Consider the following 18,036-nt stretch of genomic DNA (forward strand, 5'->3'; position numbering starts at 1 on the left):
ACTCTCTCAGCAGACAGAGAGAGAGAGAGAGAGAGAAAAAGAGCGCGTGTTGCCCGGCTCGCCGGCAACTGTAAACCCGCAATAAAATCTGATAAAATCGTATCGAGCGCGGTGTATTGATGCGCAGCGCGTCGGCTGGGCTCTTTCCCTCTCTCTCTCTTTTTTCACTTCTTTTTCTCTTCCTCTCTTTCTCTTTCTCTCTTTCTCTTTCTCTCTCTCTCTCTCTCTCTCTCTCTCTCTCTCTCTCTCTCTCTCTCTCGACATCGAAGACCCGTTACGTCGGAGGACGAGGTAATTAATTTCGCCTCGCGGTGCGCGCCACGGCACTAGGCCAATGCAAACACCTCCTTCGCGCCGAGAAGGAAGGTGAGCCGGCACAGCGCACGACGATGCGTAAATATATACACGCACGCGCGCATACACGCGTGTACACGCACGCGGCCGCGGCCCGCGTTTTACCTCGCGCGCCGCTGCTCCGGCCACTTCCATAAATCCGCGCCGGCAGTCGTTCGTCCCGCGAGGATATAACTGTTTCCACATCAAGGGTATAAGATATGTAACGCGAGTCTCGTTGGCCATTATCGTTATTTCGACCGAGGTTAAGCGTCGTCGTTGTTTGTGTCGCGCGGCTCGGCCCGCGCTCGGGCGTCTCGTCTATCCCGTTCGGCCTCGCGCCGCGCCGCGTCCCGAAGAATTCAATCGAAGGAAGTATCCGGATGGTAAAGAAAAAATCGCGCAGGACGCGCCGAAAAATAACGTCGAACAATCTGCACGTTCGTTCGCGCGCCCGTTTCATCGCGCAATCTGTCCATCGGCAAAATTTCGCCAAGTGGATCGTGAAGGAGAGACGCAAAGGAGGGGAAGAAGAGGTGGAGGAGGAGGAGGAGGATACACCGGCGGAAAAAGTCGGCTCGTTTTAACGAACCGATCGGCTACGTGTAGCGCAGCGTTAATTACTGCCCAGGGGAGAGAACGCGTTAGAGGAGTCTCTCGGCTATCTCTCGCCTATCCGCGAGCGCGCAGCGGTGCGCTCTTCTCGTCGCGGCGCGCAGATGCATTAATCGAGTCCGCTTAAATTATTGCAAGCCGCTAATTGCGCGCGAGCCACGGCGTGCCTCTGCGACGACGAAGCGCAGGAGCGTCTCTCTCTCTCTCTCTCTCTCTCTCTCTCTCTCTCTCTCTCTCTCTCTCTCTCTCTCTCTCTCTCTCTCTCTCTCTCTGTTTCGTTGCGGGGCGCGCGATGACATTCTATAATTATTCCGCGATCTTACAGCCGGTGCGCGCGATAGTCTCTCTCTCTCTCTCTCTCTCTCTCTCTCTCTCTCTCTCTCTCTCTCTCTCTCTCTCTCTCTCTCTCTCCTTTTGGCTGTATTTTCTGCAAATATACCGAGCGAATGCTATTCTTACACCGCGCTAGTCGCAGTGTGACGCGTCACGCTTTACGGTCATGCTTGGCGATCGAGGAGGGACGAAGAGGCTGCCCCCGCGGAGGGCGTGCAACAAATGACCCCGCGGTAGATCGCGCGCCGCTTGGTCGTCGCACGCGTGTCTCCGATGACGGGATTAAGATACCCCGGAAAGGTCCAAGTGTGTTACTGGATCACATTCGCGTAATCAGCACGGAGCCGACAGCTCCTCGCTGCTGCGGCGGCGGCGGTCGCGAGCCGCCTTCGGAGTATATCCCCGCGAGAGGGGAACATCGCGAGGAACGCGGAGGCAAAGCGCCGGCCGAGTCCTGGCGCTGTTCTCGCCGGACGATAGGAATTACGATACGATAGAGTACGCGTATCAGGCCGCATTCCAGCGATATCGCGGGCATGCGGATGATCGCGGAGAGCGTGCGCTCGCCCCGCGCAACGCCGACATTCGTTGCCGCATCGCCGATACGTCGATCCGACGTTGCGACCGCGTATCGACGAGGAAGTCGCCGCTGGCCATGCGAGCCCGCCGACGCGGAGCTGCAACTGGACGATATTAACGCAGAAGGATCGCACCGTCAGATAATATCTCGCGAGATTTCTTCTTTCTAACGACTCGACGCTCGTCGGCCGTATGCTCTGATGACGTTGTTGAAAAGTTCATTCGACGTTAAGCACGCGCTGACGGTAAGAATTTGAGAGAGGAAGAGAGAGAGAGAGAGAGAGAGAGAGAGAGAGAGAGAGAGAACCTTAATTTAGATGTCCTCAACGCAACTCCATTTGCATAAAACTCGGCAAATTCGGCACGGTTCGCGCTAAACGCGACGAAAGTGTCGATCTTACGAAACGCGGCTCATCGATCATCGAAGACGGTGGGAGGACGAGCGAGGCGATTACGGTGCTCGGTGCGTGATAGAATCAAAGAGTATCGCTGTGCCTTTCAAAAAGTTCGTACCGCGTGTCGGCCGTGGTTTAACCTCCCGCGTGAATCCGCGATTCATCACGCGCGAAGTTAATTAATCGGCCGTGTTTTCGGGCCGCCGGACACCTGTGCAATTCCAAGAGACTTGCGGCCATTCCCCGTCGCGGGATTTTCCTCGAGGATGCGCGCAGCCTCTCTATCTTCATGAAATTATCTCCTATTGTCGCGAAATTATGAGTTTACGCCGCCCGCGCGTCAGGACGAGAAAAATTTCTCTCGCGCTGTTCCGACTTGTTGGAGCAAACAAATAATTGTTATATAATTAGATATATTATACAACACACAATTAGATAAGAAAGCCGCTCGGCGTTGTACCCTTTCCTCGTATCAGGACGAGAAACCGGCATTTTTCTCGCGCCGTTCCGACTTGTTGGGGCAAAAAAATAATTACTATACAATTAGATATTACACACATACACACACAATTAGATGAAAGGTGGGATTGTTGGAAACCGTCCGGCGCCTTCTCTCGCGGCGCTCATGCGACCGCGCATCGAGGAGCTAAATTGTATCGGCGCGCGCGATATTACCTGCGTGATCGGCTCGCGCGATCGGCCGATAGTTACGACCGTGTCCGGCTCATCCTCGGGCGGATTCTCACAACGGCCGAGGGTAAGTCATCGGCGTGGGCCGTAAATTCGCACGCATGAGCAGCCTCGCGTCGTCCCGGAATGAGAGAGGAAGAGCGACACAGATGGTGGGAGGGAGGGAGGGGAAAACCCGATAACTCCATTAAATCTCAATAAAACTCCACGTTAGATTCCCATCTCTCGCCTTAATGCGTCTCCGCCGGCGGGAATGTCGCGCGACAAGCAGCATGCGGTCGTCGGCAAGCGCGCCGTCGCACGAGTGCGTCTCCGAGGCCTCGCGGAATCCGCGACGATTTGTCGCGCGTTTCTCCGCCGACGCCGCGATTGTCTTCGCATCGAATAACGCGCTGAACAAATATCGGCCGATAATTAATAAAATTCCCGAAATTGAGCAGGAGCGCGCAGGAACGGTGAGAGATACGTCACGAATCTCAGCGGCTGGGATAATTTTCTTTTCCCCTCTTCTCTACTATTTCTCTCAGTCGGACAATCCGGAGCGAATCGGGAGGTTCGACGGGTTTCGTTTCGTTTCGTTTCGTTTCACACTCACCTTCCCGTTCCCCGACTCGCGATTTTCGAACGAACACCGAGCAGCCGGCGTCTAGCGCGGAAACGGTTTCGAGCATCGAGGCGCGGCACGCGTGTTCGCGTGCTCGGCTTCGATATATCGCGATTGCGTAAGCCGATTAACGGTAAAATCGCTTGCAGCGAGACGAACGCTCGCGAGAGCGCGAGCTCGCTCGCGAGCTCGCTCACTGCTCGATGCGCTAAAAATCGACACGCGATCCGCGCGCGGCGCAATCGGCGCGCGCGATGCAACGTTATGCGGCCGCGAAGGTGTCTCGCCGCCGCCGCCGCCGCCGCCGCCGCCGCCGCCTCCACCGCCGCCTCCACCGCCGCATTGCATCGGCTGCTGCCAGCGACTGCAATCGAATGCATTCAAGCGAGACGCCGGTGCACCGCATGCGGTCCGGCGGAGCTTCCTCCGGTAGCCCGAGAGCACTCGGAGAACACGGTGGAAATTGCACTGTCGCGCATTGCCGATCGAGAAGTTGCAAGTTGTTATGAGAAAATTGCTTTTTTCCGGGACGAGTAAGCGATACCGCTTATTGACTATTAGTATGCGCGTGTTTGCGAGCGAAAGAAAAGACGAGATCTCGCGAGGGGGAAAAAGAAATGCAGAAATATAATATCACCAGCTGCTTTTCATGGCGATGATTGAGCCGCGAGTGCCGTTATTTATCCGGAAACGATCGTTGCCCGATGCAAAACGTCTGTGCCGGGCAATCGCACAGCAAGAGAGAGAGAGAGAGAGGGGGGAGGGAGATGCATTTTACGCGCAATAATTATAAAAATTATAAAAATTGGCGAGAGATCGAAATTGTGTGTCGAAATAGATACTTGGAGCGCTCGCTTATGCTCCTTACACTGTTACATCCTTAGAAACGGCAACGCGGATGAAGTTATCGCGTAATGATAAAAAAGGCGAAAGGGAAAAAAAGGAGAGGAAGGGAGAGGGAGAGAGAGAGAGGGGGAGAGAGAGAGAGAGAGAGAGAGAGAGAGAGAGAGAGAGAGAGAGAGAGAGAGAGAGAGAGAGAGAGAGAGAGAGAGAGAGAGTAGAGACGGGGAAGCTAAAGAGAGGATCGAGCGAGGAGGTGAGCGAGAGCGAGGCGAGAGCTTATCAAAGTCGCGCATCGGACGGTTTAACTACTTCGCAGATTAGCCGCGCGGATATCGTACGGGGGCCCCCGATAAAATCGCAGCCATATCTACCGGGCACAATAATCGTAACGTCCCCCCGGTCGCCGAGACGCAATAATAATTGTCCGCCGGGGCGAATAAACGTAATGGAGCCTTATCGTTAATTGGATGATAAAGGGAAAAGTATCGTCGCGCGCCGTCCGCGGATCTTCTTACTCGCCATATCCGCGATTTATGCCGCGGCCGCTGCCGATCCGCCGTGCTTGACCGGTTTAGATCCGCCGTTGCAACGGAAAAACGAGCAACAGGGCCACAGAGGGAAGAAAGAAGCGCCGCGCTTATCGCGGCCCCGCGCCTTATAAATACGTCCGGCAAAGTAAATACCGCGAGTAACGAGTAGCCGCGCGAAAAACGGCAAAATCTCCGCCGTTACTTAGAACAGAAGACGCGATTATTTTCGCGTCCGCTTAATGTCGTTCAACATTTTCGCGGGCTCGCCGCGGCCGGCAAGCGGCCGTAAACGGCGCGGATCGAGTAGGTCGTGCCGGACAGACTACTAACACACTAGCTAGTGCGTCGGGTAACGTTGGTAGCTCGCGATTACACCCACAGCGTCTGTGTAAGTCGCGGATATGCCGCTCGATGCCGCCATCGCACGCAGAACATTGTGCAAAAATAATTACATCTTTATAGCGAGAATCGTTTCCAAATATTCATTCTCTGGAATATTTCGACACATTCGTTCTCTAAAAAAAAAAAAATGCTCATTCTGGAGCCACTCTGAAGACTCTTATCAGGCCCTTCTTTTGAACGCGGAAGAAACAACGAGAATTTGTGGCATCAAAAAGGGGGGATTTCCGTTGGTCCTTCGAGTCCGATGGAATTTGCAGGATTAACGTGGAAGAGGAGTGTCAAGATCATCGAGGATCGTCGGTATTTTCCAGCTGCACTCATACGGCGCGAAAATCTGCCAGAGAACGCTCGTCGGTCGCTCGCACAAATCGATCGTTCCAATTAAGCCGGACGATTATTTTCCCGATGTACATCTCGGGACCGGTTCCACGTGCGCTCGTGTGCGCGCTTAGCAATCCGATTATTCGGTAAACATCCGGTGGATGCAATGTAGCAGGATGCGAATGTACGTGCATATATATCGTCGCCTTAATATCGTCGGGCACTTGTCAAGAAGAACCTTGCCAAAAAGTGTCGCAGGATTACTCTTTTTTTCTCTCAACAGCGACGCACAAACGATCGATTCGTAGGTGATCGGTTCGCTCGACCGGTCTTCGCTCCCTTCCTCCCTTCCTCTCCTCCTCTCTCTCTCTCTCTCTCTCTCTCTCTCTCACTGCCTCACCCCATCCTTCTCTCTTTCTCTTCTCTCGAAACGCGCGCATATGCATGCATTATGCAGCGACCGGCTAACGGGCTCAGCTCACTTAATTTTCTCTGTTTGTCGCGCGGCAGCGCGACTGACACCTAATTAAGATTTACTCGTTCTGCTCCCGAACGAAGTGTATAATCTATTAATGACGATAACGAACCGTGGCGTTAAATATCTCACGATACGGAACGGCAGGGAGAGAAGAGAGACAGACGGAGAAAGAGAGAGAGAGAGAGAGAGAGAGAGAGGAAGAGTAGTGGGCGGATTTAATTTCGCGTATTCACGGCAGATCCCGGCTAGATAAATCCTCGTCCCGAAGAAAAGAGGAAATCGCTGAAAAACGGTTTCCGCATAGCTCCAGATCGCAGTGTGTTTCTTGATAATTATGGGGCGGTGTCAGATGTGCGATAACGTTGCGAGATATGCTAATAGCGTTTATATAACAAGTAGATTAGAATGCTTGCGCGGTTCCTCAGCGTAACCTCGCACAAATCACTTACGTCAGTCAAAGTGACTAATAGAGAAGTGACCGAACGGATTATACGATATGTTAATTATTGCGTTCGCCAATTACCGATTCAATTATCGACGTATCACGTAACTCTGATTCGCACAGTCACAATGTACACGAATAATCTCGCCGTGGAAATTCGGGTCAGCCGTCTCGGCGGAAAAATCGCCGCGACCGCGTGCGAGGATCGCCGTGCTCGCGCACGGCAATGTCGTAAATCTGTAAAGCCGCGCTTTCGCGGACCGCGCGCTCGCGATTGCAATTCCGCGTTCGCAGACATTCCCCCTTCCCTCTCTCCCTTTCTCGACATATTCAACGAAAAAGGACGAAATCGGCGGCGGCGGCGGCGGCGGTGGCGGTGGCTAGCGCCGGTAGCGCCGGTCTCGCATCCTGTGCGTACAATCCAATTATAGCGCGATCGACCACGGACCAGATCGCGCTCGAGTTCTTATCATAAATCAAGATTAACGGTCGGCGAAGATTTTCGCAGTCCGGTCGGCGACCGTAAGTGCCGCCGACTTTTCGAAAACCTGTAACGTAACTGCACACCCGGCGTACGCGCGCTCGCGCGCACGCATGCTGTGTCTCGCAGCAGAACGCGCGAGTTGCTCCAGACGAGAAAAGAAAAGAAATCCCAAGAAAGTATGATCGATTAACATCCGACGCGCGTTAACGGGTTAAACGTTCGCGCGATCGAGCGATATTTCATGAGTTCTCCGCGTGTGCTTTTCCGCGATCGTTCCGCCGCCGCCGCCGCCTGCTCTTTCCCTCCCTCCTCCCCCGCCCTCCACCTCCCTTCATCGTCGTCGTCGATGACGACGACGACGACGACGACGACGATGACGACGACGACGACGACGACGACGACGACGACGAAACTGGTTTGTCCCTCGTCGCGGAAGAGGAGCGGACTTTCCAGGGTCGGATCGGTGCGCGAATCGGTGAGGCTCGGATCTCAAGAGCCGAAATCTCCCGCGAGCGCGTCCGATTGACGCGGAAAAATTCCTTTTCCGCATCGGCGTCGTCGCGCGACGATCTCACCCTGAGAAGGACTCTCGCGGGTTCCGCTCCACGCGGGAGGCTCTTTGGCGTCATCCTCGGGCTGCCGAGAGCCGCGGGCAACTACGCGACCCTGAACCTTTGCTGCCTATGCATCGTACGGGAGAAACGAATCCGCGATCGGCGATTTTCGATCGTCGATCAAGTCGGACCACCGATCCCGCGATATACGCAAACCGGTCACCGTCGACCAGATCCCCGACGGGTTACGATAAATCGCGAGTAACGGCCGGCCGGAGGGATTCGCGCGCTGCCGGGTTCGTGTTAATTTTCTGTTTGTTTTCTAATTAACTTCTCTCGCGAGCGGGCGAGCGGGCGAGCGGCAGAGAGCGCCGGACCCGCTGCTCTCGGGCGTGACCACATTACCGCGCGAGTTTCTCAGGATTATAATTCCGACTAGCCCCGCGCGCCGGGGGATTACACATCGCGGCTTTAATAAATTCAATAATTAAGATACTACGGGGATTAAGAGAATAATATAGTGAATTGCGACTTGTCGCGCGCCTCGTTTCGCCGCGTTCGCGCTAGCGCGTCGCTTCTCTGTCTCTCTCTCTCTCTCTCTGTCTCTCTCGCCCAAGAGCGCGTTATCGCGCGTGTCCGCCTGCGAAAAGCCGCCCCCCTTCGCGATGTGCCCTATGCGCGTGACATTGCGCCCCTCGGGGTCCGCGGTCATTATCTCGAGACAGCCGCGTTCGCGTGAGTCGAGGTAAAGGAAATGGTAACGGAAGGCAATGAAAAATACTGATAAGGCCTCTCTCTCTCTCTCTCTCTCTCTCTCTAATCCAACATCCCCGCATCCGTAAGACCCTTAAGAACGCATGACGTCGTATAACGAAGCGTATCGCCGAGGAGCGAGATGATAAATCACCGTACGAACGTGTCGAACGCACACCACGTGTACTCCACATGCAACTGTGCGTTAAAAGTGCATCGTACTTGTAGGACGCGCGAGCGCGGAACGGAAGGCACCGCGTGTCCCTCGGTGCAAATGGAACTTAACGAATGAGATGTCGGCCAGATAATTCAGCGGAGCTAAGTGAATTTTTACGAGGATCGGGGACCCTCTCGCTCCTGCCCTCGTTCCCATGTGTGTTACCGACGTGCGGGCGTGTGCGTGTGTGTGTGTATGTGTGTGTGTGTACGTGCGTAAGCACACGCGCGTGTGCGTGGACGCGTGTGTGATGCGCGTGAGCGTGTTTACGTGCGTGCCACCGGCGGGACCTCGCTTCGTCCTGTTTTTTTCAACCGGCCACGGTCACAACAGGCATGCGACCAATATAACACGGGGCGCAATAATATTTCATCAAGCCGGCGAACAAGATTCGCGGCAACGGCAGCGGGCGGAAAGATATGGCAGCGCGGTCGTCGCCAACGTTTTCGGCGCTTTCAGCTAATGTAGATTGTACATACCGTGAAGTCGTGCCGCGGCCTGAGACCGGCCGAGTCGAGAGAAGCGGAGGGTTCTCCGGAGAGCCTGTCGTGCTGATCGAGCCGGTCGAAGGTATAGAGACACGACCTGCCAATGAGTCAACAGCGGTTCTCAAGCGCCAGGTCGCCGAGTGCTGCGAGCAAAGAGAAACGGCTCCATTAGGATCAGCGAGAATCTCATCTCGGGAAGTCGGGGAGTCTGAGACTCGCAGACTTTTATTTTCCGAAATCGCTGCGGAAAGTTCCGCAAGTCCGTGCTCCGCAATCGCGATGCGCGATGCGCGATACGCGGGTCGCCGAGACTCTCGCTTTAGAGCGTATAATTTAGCGTAATATGAATTCTATGTAAATATATATATATATATATATATATATAACAAATGCTAATTGCGCGGTGTAATTATGAGCGGAACAGTCCACCGGCGACTTCCCCGGCGTTATCTCCGGCGAAACGATGGTTGAGGACGCCTGCGTCCTCGCGGCCAACGGCTACGTGTTGCCGGCGGAGGTGGACAGGGAATCGCGATGGGGGACGACAAGGTGCGGCGAATTTTATATTATAATTACACCTATTCCCGATTTCGGCAGCGATGCTCATTTTCGTCCGCGCGCTCATTAAGCGTATTTTTCATTTGCATTTCGGGAACCGCTCCCCAAGGCCGCTACGATTTCCGCACGTCGTAATTAAGAACGAAGCGCGCGCGCGCGCGCTCGAAGGTGACGTTCGCATAATTAATGGAGGGGGGTAACGAGAGAGAGAGAGAGAGAGAGGGAGAGAAAGAGAGAGAGAGGGAGAGAAAGAGAGAGAGAGAGAGAGAGAGAGAGAGAGAGAGAGAGAGAGAGGAGGGAAGGAAGGAGCGTGAATATTACAGCCGTATTAATCGACTCGCATTAATTTCCCGACCGACCCGATCGGATCGCGATAGAGCGTGACTGACAAATTTCGGAAGCGAGATACGCGCGACGTGCGACGCAGCACGAGGTAGAAATGCAAGTCCACGAAGTCGAAGTCGCGCGCGTTTACGTGTCGCGCATTCAATCAAGTCTCGCTGTAATTAACCCACATATAACAAATCCGGACTATCGCGATAACGGCAGGCATTACTCGCGCATACCGCGAGTACGCTGCAACGGTGAGGCGCACAGGTGCGCGTTTGGCGCGATTATTGGAGCGGGAGGGTCGGCCTCCGCGATTAGCCACACTTATCAAATCCGCGTATGCGCGTAACGCGCGTAAACAGCGCCGCTGCAATAAAACGCGTCGTGGGAGTGGAAAATCGCGCGCTTCGCAGAGGCACGCGAACGAATGGCTGCTGCGATGGCGTCTGAAACGCCATCATCGTAACTGAACGAATCGAGGGTGCGACGTTGATGAGGGGGGAACTAATGACAGGTCGGCCCCCTGTAATGGGGAGTAATAGCCGGTTGCACTGACATAATAGAAGCCGGCTTTCCCAGAGATTAAATGGATAACGCCCATAACGGCCAAGATGACGCGGCCATCACGCGACCGCTCGCGTTTAGCTCGCTGGGTATCTCTATCTCGGTATCGGTGTCAATCTACATGTTGAATATGACAAAAAGCAAAAGAGACGAAAGACGAAGAAACGTCTCAACGTCGACGTAGAGACACAGAGACACGCCCTCACACGTATTCGTAGCTGAAACTTATATTGCCTCCTTGTACTTTACCGTTTATCGCAGCCGCCTTTACGTGTCTCTACTCGGACTCCGCCGCCGCCGCCGCGTTCGAACGTTAGCCGAGAGCCCATCGATCGCGTCACCGGCCGATTGAGCGGCGAGCGCGTTAGCGCATTTCCGGTCGCGCTAACTCCGCTTCTAATCGTCTTCGGGATCGACCCTACGACAGATTCGTCCCGTCGGAAGGCTCGCCCTTGTCGGATGGCGCGCACGCGGATGGACGTTCTCAGATATTGCGTGTAGATAAGGCCGCATGATGCGTCACGAGCCTGACTCTCGTACCTGGCAGGCCGGCATCGCCTCCACGAGCCGACGTTTCGAAGGTGTATGGGTATACCGGGGGTTGCCCGCAGATGCCGGCAACAGCCGTCCGTCGCGCGCCATCGAGCTTATTGGAAAGTCATGTTCCACAACTAAAACCGGAAGTTCCAACGAGAGAGAGAGAGAGAGAGAGAGAGAGAGAGAGAGAGAGAGAGAGAGAGAGAGAGAGAGAGAGAGAGGGAGAGAGAGAGAGAGAGAGCCCGGCTTTTCCAATCGCGATCGGGCCACCGCCCGGGTAGACGGGACGACGGAGACACGTTGCCTCGTCGACGATGACGACGTCATATTTGGAGGATCGTGCGCGCCAACGATTCCTCGCGCGACAATTTCGCGCGGATTAGCCCACGTTTGTGCGGCTCCTCGGATTCTCCGTTCGTCGGCTGCGTCGGCCCTCCCTAACGTCAGCCGTAACGCGTGTTCGACTCTTCCGCCCACGATATTCGCGCGGCGCGAGATAATCCGAATAAAAGGATACGAGCGGCGCGCGCGTATCTCTCGACGACCACGACTACGCGACACACGCAGCCTGGCGAGTCAACCAACCGACCAGGCAACCGTCTCAATCGCGAGCGAGGAGTCTGACGCCTACTCCTAATCGACCGGCTCGAAAACTACTAAACGACGACGAAGACGAGGATCAGGACGAGAACGACGACGACGACCCGTTACGATATATTCTAATGCGAACTCCGACGGTAATAGGGATAGCCGCAAACTCCAGCACGGCACACGTACACCTATATCGGCATCGCCACTCTGTTTTAATTCGTCGTCTTTATCAGCGACTTGGCCGCTACACAGCGCGGAAATCCCGGTAAACGGTTTCGGTATGGTTATTAGATTTCTATTAGCGCGCGGACGAGCGCCTACACCTCCGCGCTACGTGCGCGAGTACTCGTGCAAGAGTACCGCACCTGCGTGAATGTCGGCTGGATGCATAAATCTCCCTCGCGGCCCGAGTGAATAGCAGGAGTACCGACCGCGGAGGGAAAGAGGGAAACAAGAGAAAGAAAGAGAGAGAGAAAGAGAGAGAGAGAGGTTACATTCGTGCTTCCTGGTTCGGGCTCCTGGTCATGCAAAAATAGAAATCTATAAGGCGATTCGTGGTGTAATTCATAAATATTTAAACAGCACCAGAGAGAGAGAGAGAGAGAGAGAGAGAGAGAGAGAGAGAGAGAGAGAGAGAGAGAGAGAGAGAGAGCCCTCCGCGCGCACGTGTTATATCAAAGTACCCACATGCGCGCGCCCACGTCCAACGAGCAAAATATTACCTTTGAGCGGCGAACTTTTTCGCCGCGTCGGGGAAAATGAGCCAACGTTACGTAACTCATCGTCCGTTCGTCCGTATGTGCGTCGTGTATCAGTCAGTCGGGTCAGTCCTGCCTTGTTCTCGCGTCCGCGATCTTGTCTTTACCGCGTGGAATCAATTTCCGCACGGCGATCTACGGGCCGAGCTTCCAGCCGAGGTTCCAGCCGGGCTTCCAGCCGGGCTTCCAGCCGGGCTTCCAGCCGGGCTTCTAGCCGGGCTTCCACGCGGCTATTAATACGGAATAGCGGTGTCGTGCGCGCCGTGATAAATGTGTCGTATAAATATATCGATAATCACGTGGGAAAACCCGCGAAATTACGATAACGAAGTCGCCGGACGTGTTCGTAATCGCACGCTCGATATGCAAAAGGGACTAGGCACGCTGGTGTAATTCACGATCTAGTTAAACGTATTAATAGGTCCGCCGGGCAATCGCCGGTGGCTCTGATTTATCAAGAGTCATCGACGTATTCCGCACATACACACGCACACACACATGCACACACACACACACACACACACATACATGCATACAACACACGCACAGTGGGCGCACACATGCGTACACACGTACCCCGTGATGTGTAATCGCGAAGCCAAGTATTATTTGAATGCATTTTCATACCGATAAATTACCACCGGCCGTACGAGCGAAATGAATATTTCCCGAGCTTCCTTCAAGCATCGTCGATCTTCGCGATCAAGCATCGCGACTTTCGTCTGCGGATCCCGACGATTCCATTAAAGCCTGACTCGCGATCGACTCGTCGCTGCGAGCCGAGATCGAAACGCGACCGCAATCGCGCGCATTCCTGAATCCGGCATGATTCGAGCGAGTCCTCTCGAACTTCTCTCCGTGTCTCTCTTCTACCTCTCTGTCTCTCTCTCTCTCTTTCTCTCTCTCTCTCTCTCTCTCTCTCTCTCTCTCTTCTTCGGTCTCTCCTCTTCGCGTCTCTGTCTCTTTCCTTTTTCTTCATTTTTTTTTTCGCAACCGGGACTCGCCACCCGCTCGGAGAATGTCCGCGACGTGAATCGACCGTACGTTTCATGTAAAGTAGGCGTAAGTAGGCAAACCCGGCGCCGCCGGGATCCCAAACGAGCGCTTTCTTTTTATTTTCACGCGCGGCGAGAGAGGAGAGCTTCGCGAGCTTCGAAAATCGCCGGAAAATTCGACCCTCGATTTTCTAGAGCGTGAATCGAGAATAGAGTGCGTCACCGATGGAGAGTGAGCGCTTTATTTCTCTCTATCAGGTAACTCCCCTCCCGCATAATAAATGCGAAAACGCACGCACGCACGCACGCACGCACGCACGCACCTACCCGCCCACCTACGTACCGTACATACATACGTACCACGCTACTCGTCGCAGCTCGTCCAGTTGCTGTGCTTACGAGCTCGCGTCGTTATTCCGTATGCGCGATTGAGATCTCGTTTATTCCAGACGCGCGCGAAAAGTCGGCGTGCGTAACTAACAACGGCGCAAGTAAGCGGAGAAGGGTCCCGGAGAGAGATCCGAGCGGCTCATATGCGTTTGCTTGCTTGCTGGTTTACTTGCTGGCTTACTTGCTTACTCGCTCGCTTGCTCGCTTGCTTATTCGCTCGCTCTTGCTCTCACCGGCCTTATACTTGCTTAACGCGTGCGGAATTTTACGTCGCTCGGTCGGCCGATTTCGCAAAGCCCGCGGTAGTAGTGCACCCGCTGCATCGGCCAGCCGTCCGCGTACCATTGAATAATAATTGGGCAATAACATGCCGGGTATGCGCGTCAGATAGGTCCGTGTGTGCACCCGGCTGCAGCGGTTCTTCGCGGACGTGTAAAGTAGCGCAACACGGCGAGTGCTACTTCTTCCACCGCGCTATTTGCCGAAACGCGCGCCGCGCGCTCCCTTCCTCGCGCCAACCCTGCTGCGCACGTAGACAATTTTTCTACGAATTATCAATAGTATTCGTGCCGTATCAGCTTGTTCCGCTGGGATATGCTCGAGTTATGCCAAACGCCCGGAGGCAGTATGGAAAACTATTTTACATATGATATACATTTTCATATCGTAAAGATAAGAAGATATCTAAATTGATCAGCTGTTACAACATATAATTAATAATAAGTTTGCACTTGGGCGTGAATATATGTCAGGCACGCGATATGGTATGGAATATTACTCGATAAGAATTTTCTGCGTGCGTGCAGAATCCTCCCGAGAGACCGAGAGACGCGAAAAGGAAACGTTGTTTGATTTCGATCAACGGCGAGGGGGTTGAATCGGAGTCGCTAATTAATCGAGTGATCGCCGATTGGGTTTTACCGCTGAGATCATTCCTCGTGGGATCTCTTGTTTTTACGAGAGTTCGCGTACGACAGTGGATAACGATGCTCGGTATTTCCTCCCGGCGCGGCGCGGCGGTCCTTCTCCTTGTCGCGCGATTCTCACCGATTTTCTGAATCACGAGAAAGAATGGCGAACGGACGTTGTCCCGACGTGCCATTCATGAAACGTGAAACTCGAAAACACGGCGGTGTGACTCTCAAGCCGCGCGGGGCTACGTCTAATTTATATCGCCGCTCTTTTCGGCGAAGACACGCCGCGCCGGTGCCGTATCCTAGAGGTAGAGGTGGACCGCGACCGTGTAACGCCGGGGCCGACAAATTGCTCAACGAAAGCCAGAGCGCCTGGTCCTGGCGCCAACTCCCCTGTCCGGTCTACCGACTTCCCTCCAATCGTCGCCGAGAAGCCGAAAAAGCGGCACGCCGATTTTATTGCTCCGGGATACCGTAAAACTTTTTTAGAAAGTCCAAATTTTTTCAGACGAATTTATTCAGACAAACGCGCTGCCGTTCTTCCCCCTCCTTCTCCTCTCTCCTTTTCTCTCTCTCACTCTCTCTCTCTCTCTCTCTCTCTCTCTCTCTCTCTCTCTTCGTCCAGGTCCAGGTAAATTAGCAAGGTGTCGTACACCGATTCAAGTGATAGCAGGAGCGTGCGACCGTGATATATTAGTGTATTGTTACGTAATTTCGATACCCGCGCATCGTCGATCATCCTGACTTCGCATTAAACGTCCGCCGTTACGTCGTTTTGCGCGCCGATTGCGAGCCGGCGCTCGGCAAGAAATCGATATCCCGAATAAGTTGGTCGAGGATAAAGAACGTGCGCGCGCGCGATAAAAAGGTAAAGCGCGCGATACGAGAAGTCTTTTTTTCTTCTCGCGATATTTCGCTTAATGGCCGAACGCTTACGGTGCACCGGATGCGCGTCTCTCTATCTCTACTACGCTTTTCCCGAGGCACGTCCGCGCAACATACGCATAACGCGCCGCGTCGTCGTCGTATTCCACGAGCGTATTTCAGATTTACTGCTAGATTCGACCACGGTGTCCTCGCGACGTGGCGACGTGAATAATAAAAATAGCGATAAAAGGAGATTGTTATTACCGGCGATTTTCAACGTGGAATATACGTGCAGCCGTAAATCAGACCGGCGGATTCGTCCAAAGTATCGCGACAGACCGGTCCGAGCGACATTTTAATTGTTCCGCAGAGGACAGATAAGTCGCAAGTCTGCAACAGCGACATCGGCAGGAGAGCTGGCAGAGAAGAAGAAGGAGCATCTATCGATCTTCGTTATCGCGTACGATATGAAAAAGGCCCAGACATTCCCACGATAATTCGCGCGGTCGCGACAAGCGCGTTCGCGCTCGCGCTCGCGATAATGCAGAGGATCGCATTAGACGTCTATCCCGATGTGTGTTGAACAAGCGATTCCCTTTTGCCGAGCCTACCCACCGCCGTGTTTAATCGCGCGCGGCCGCGGCCGCGGCCGCGGGCGCACTCGCGAGCACCGTATCGCCGTGTTCGCCCGACGACGAAAATGTTGAAATTTGCATCGGAGTGCCAGTTGCCATTTAGCCGAGACTTCCTCTCCACCTAGCAGCGCCATTAATTCGTGCAATTGAAACGAATGCACCGTGGAGACACACACACATTCGCGCGCGCGCGATTCGTATACACGTGCCGCCGAGGGAAATCGAGTATTTCTACGTGACGGTAGAGAGGATCGAAGTAGCAGAAATTCTCGTTGTGCAGGTACGAGAGAAGCCTGTCCTCCTTTCCCGTTTCTCTCCGTTCGCTCTTTCTTCTCTTTCTGCCGCGCGCGCGCGCGCGTTACCTCCGCCTCCTCCCTTCGCGCGCACTCGCTTTACGCGTGTGTTCGTAAACCGCGTGGCGCAAACGTGAATAAATTTATTTCACCAAGATTTATACTAACGACGAGGGCTGCGAGCTCGCGCTGAGGCATTTAAGTCGGATGAACATTGACATTAGGCCATAAGTGCACACCGATCCGGGATCTTACGCCTCAAAGGTGCAAAATGCACGCATCTGCACACACACACACACACACACACACCTGCGCTCGCGGTTATTATTATGGTCGGACGCGCATGCACACACACCGCGCGCGCGTTCTACGGCGCACTTTATGATTAATTATACGCACTCGACAAAGCGCACTCAATAAGCGGCCGCCGCGTGTCATTCGCGACGCGGCGAATATTTCGGCCCGCGGCTGACCAGGAGCGCTCGTAGAAATAACGAGGCATTATGCTCGTCGTTGTCGCCGTTTCATTCGTCCGGGGCCTCGTAAAATTACGGTCTTTTTCTGCCATTTAATGTGCAGCGCGGTGGCAGACTTTATAGCGAAAAAAGATCACCCCGAATCTCACGAGATAAAGAAGTCAGCGTGTCTTCTTTCTCTTCTCGGAGCGATTCGAAGTGTCTATTATATAAAAAGGAACAAAGAAAAAAAGAATTTATATCGCGCTCGAAATTTTTCATCGCGAGCGGCGATCGCGAGTGATTCGTTATCAGATATAAATGCGGAACGATATAAATGCAGCGGCGGCTGCGTTGCACGTCGATGGGAATCGCGTAAATACGACTGCTCGCATCTTCACGAGCACCTGCGTCAACACGCGCACGAGTTTCTCGCACGACCTCGACGGGAAGAGGCGCGTGCCGAAACTGGACCACAATCCCTCGGAGGGATCTTATCTGGTGTTTGCATCTGCGGTCTCAGGTTACCGAAAGGTAGATCCGTGGCACCCTGGGACGATAGGATGCTTATGATACCTGCACCTACCTACCTCACCGCGTCTCGCACATAATTTCCCGAGGAGCGTGTTAATTGAACAGGATAAGATCGATATCGCCTCTCTCGCACATTTCCGCCGATGCTTCTCGACACATTCCGATCTGTCGTGAGGAATTTCGCAAAACTACGGGGTTTTCACGGTACGTACCATCGCGACGATAACGACTCTTTTGATAGAAGAGGAACAGTTTTATAATTTCAATCAAATCAAACCCGACGTCGAATTGAATTGTGTTGGCGTGTTTCTTGTTTTATTTATTTATTTTCTTTTCGAAAGAGAGAAAGAGGATCATAATGGCGATTTTTCGCATCTCCAGGTTTGATAATCCGTAAGAGTAGCCCGATGTTTCGGCATTAATGCGTTTACTTCAATACACCGTGCACGGCCGGTCGTGTGACGCTTACGCGCGAAAGATTTATTTTTGGAGGAACATCGCACCTCTCTCGGCCAGGTAGCCGCGCAGCCGCTCTCAGACGCAGAAAAGAGTCG

The 18,036-nt window shown here is 53.8% G+C and overlaps 1 protein-coding gene and 1 long non-coding RNA gene across 6 annotated transcripts in view; one reads left to right on the plus strand and one right to left on the minus strand.

Annotated features, from left to right (window-relative positions):
- LOC112588537 (uncharacterized) overlaps positions 1–9,216 on the minus strand; it is a 21,510-nt gene extending 12,294 nt beyond the window's left edge. The window contains exon 1 of the long non-coding RNA XR_003112908.1: positions 9,053–9,216. This is a non-coding gene — a long non-coding RNA (uncharacterized LOC112588537). The remainder of the gene's footprint in view (positions 1–9,052) is intronic.
- The window catches only part of LOC105188093 (GATA-binding factor A), a 56,099-nt gene that overhangs the window by 20,743 nt on the left and 17,320 nt on the right, over positions 1–18,036 (plus strand). The window lies entirely within an intron of this gene.

Source organism: Harpegnathos saltator, unplaced genomic scaffold (assembly GCF_003227715.2).
Source record: "Harpegnathos saltator strain DR-91 unplaced genomic scaffold, Hsal_v8.6 scaffold103, whole genome shotgun sequence".
NCBI lineage: Eukaryota > Metazoa > Arthropoda > Insecta > Hymenoptera > Formicidae > Harpegnathos > Harpegnathos saltator.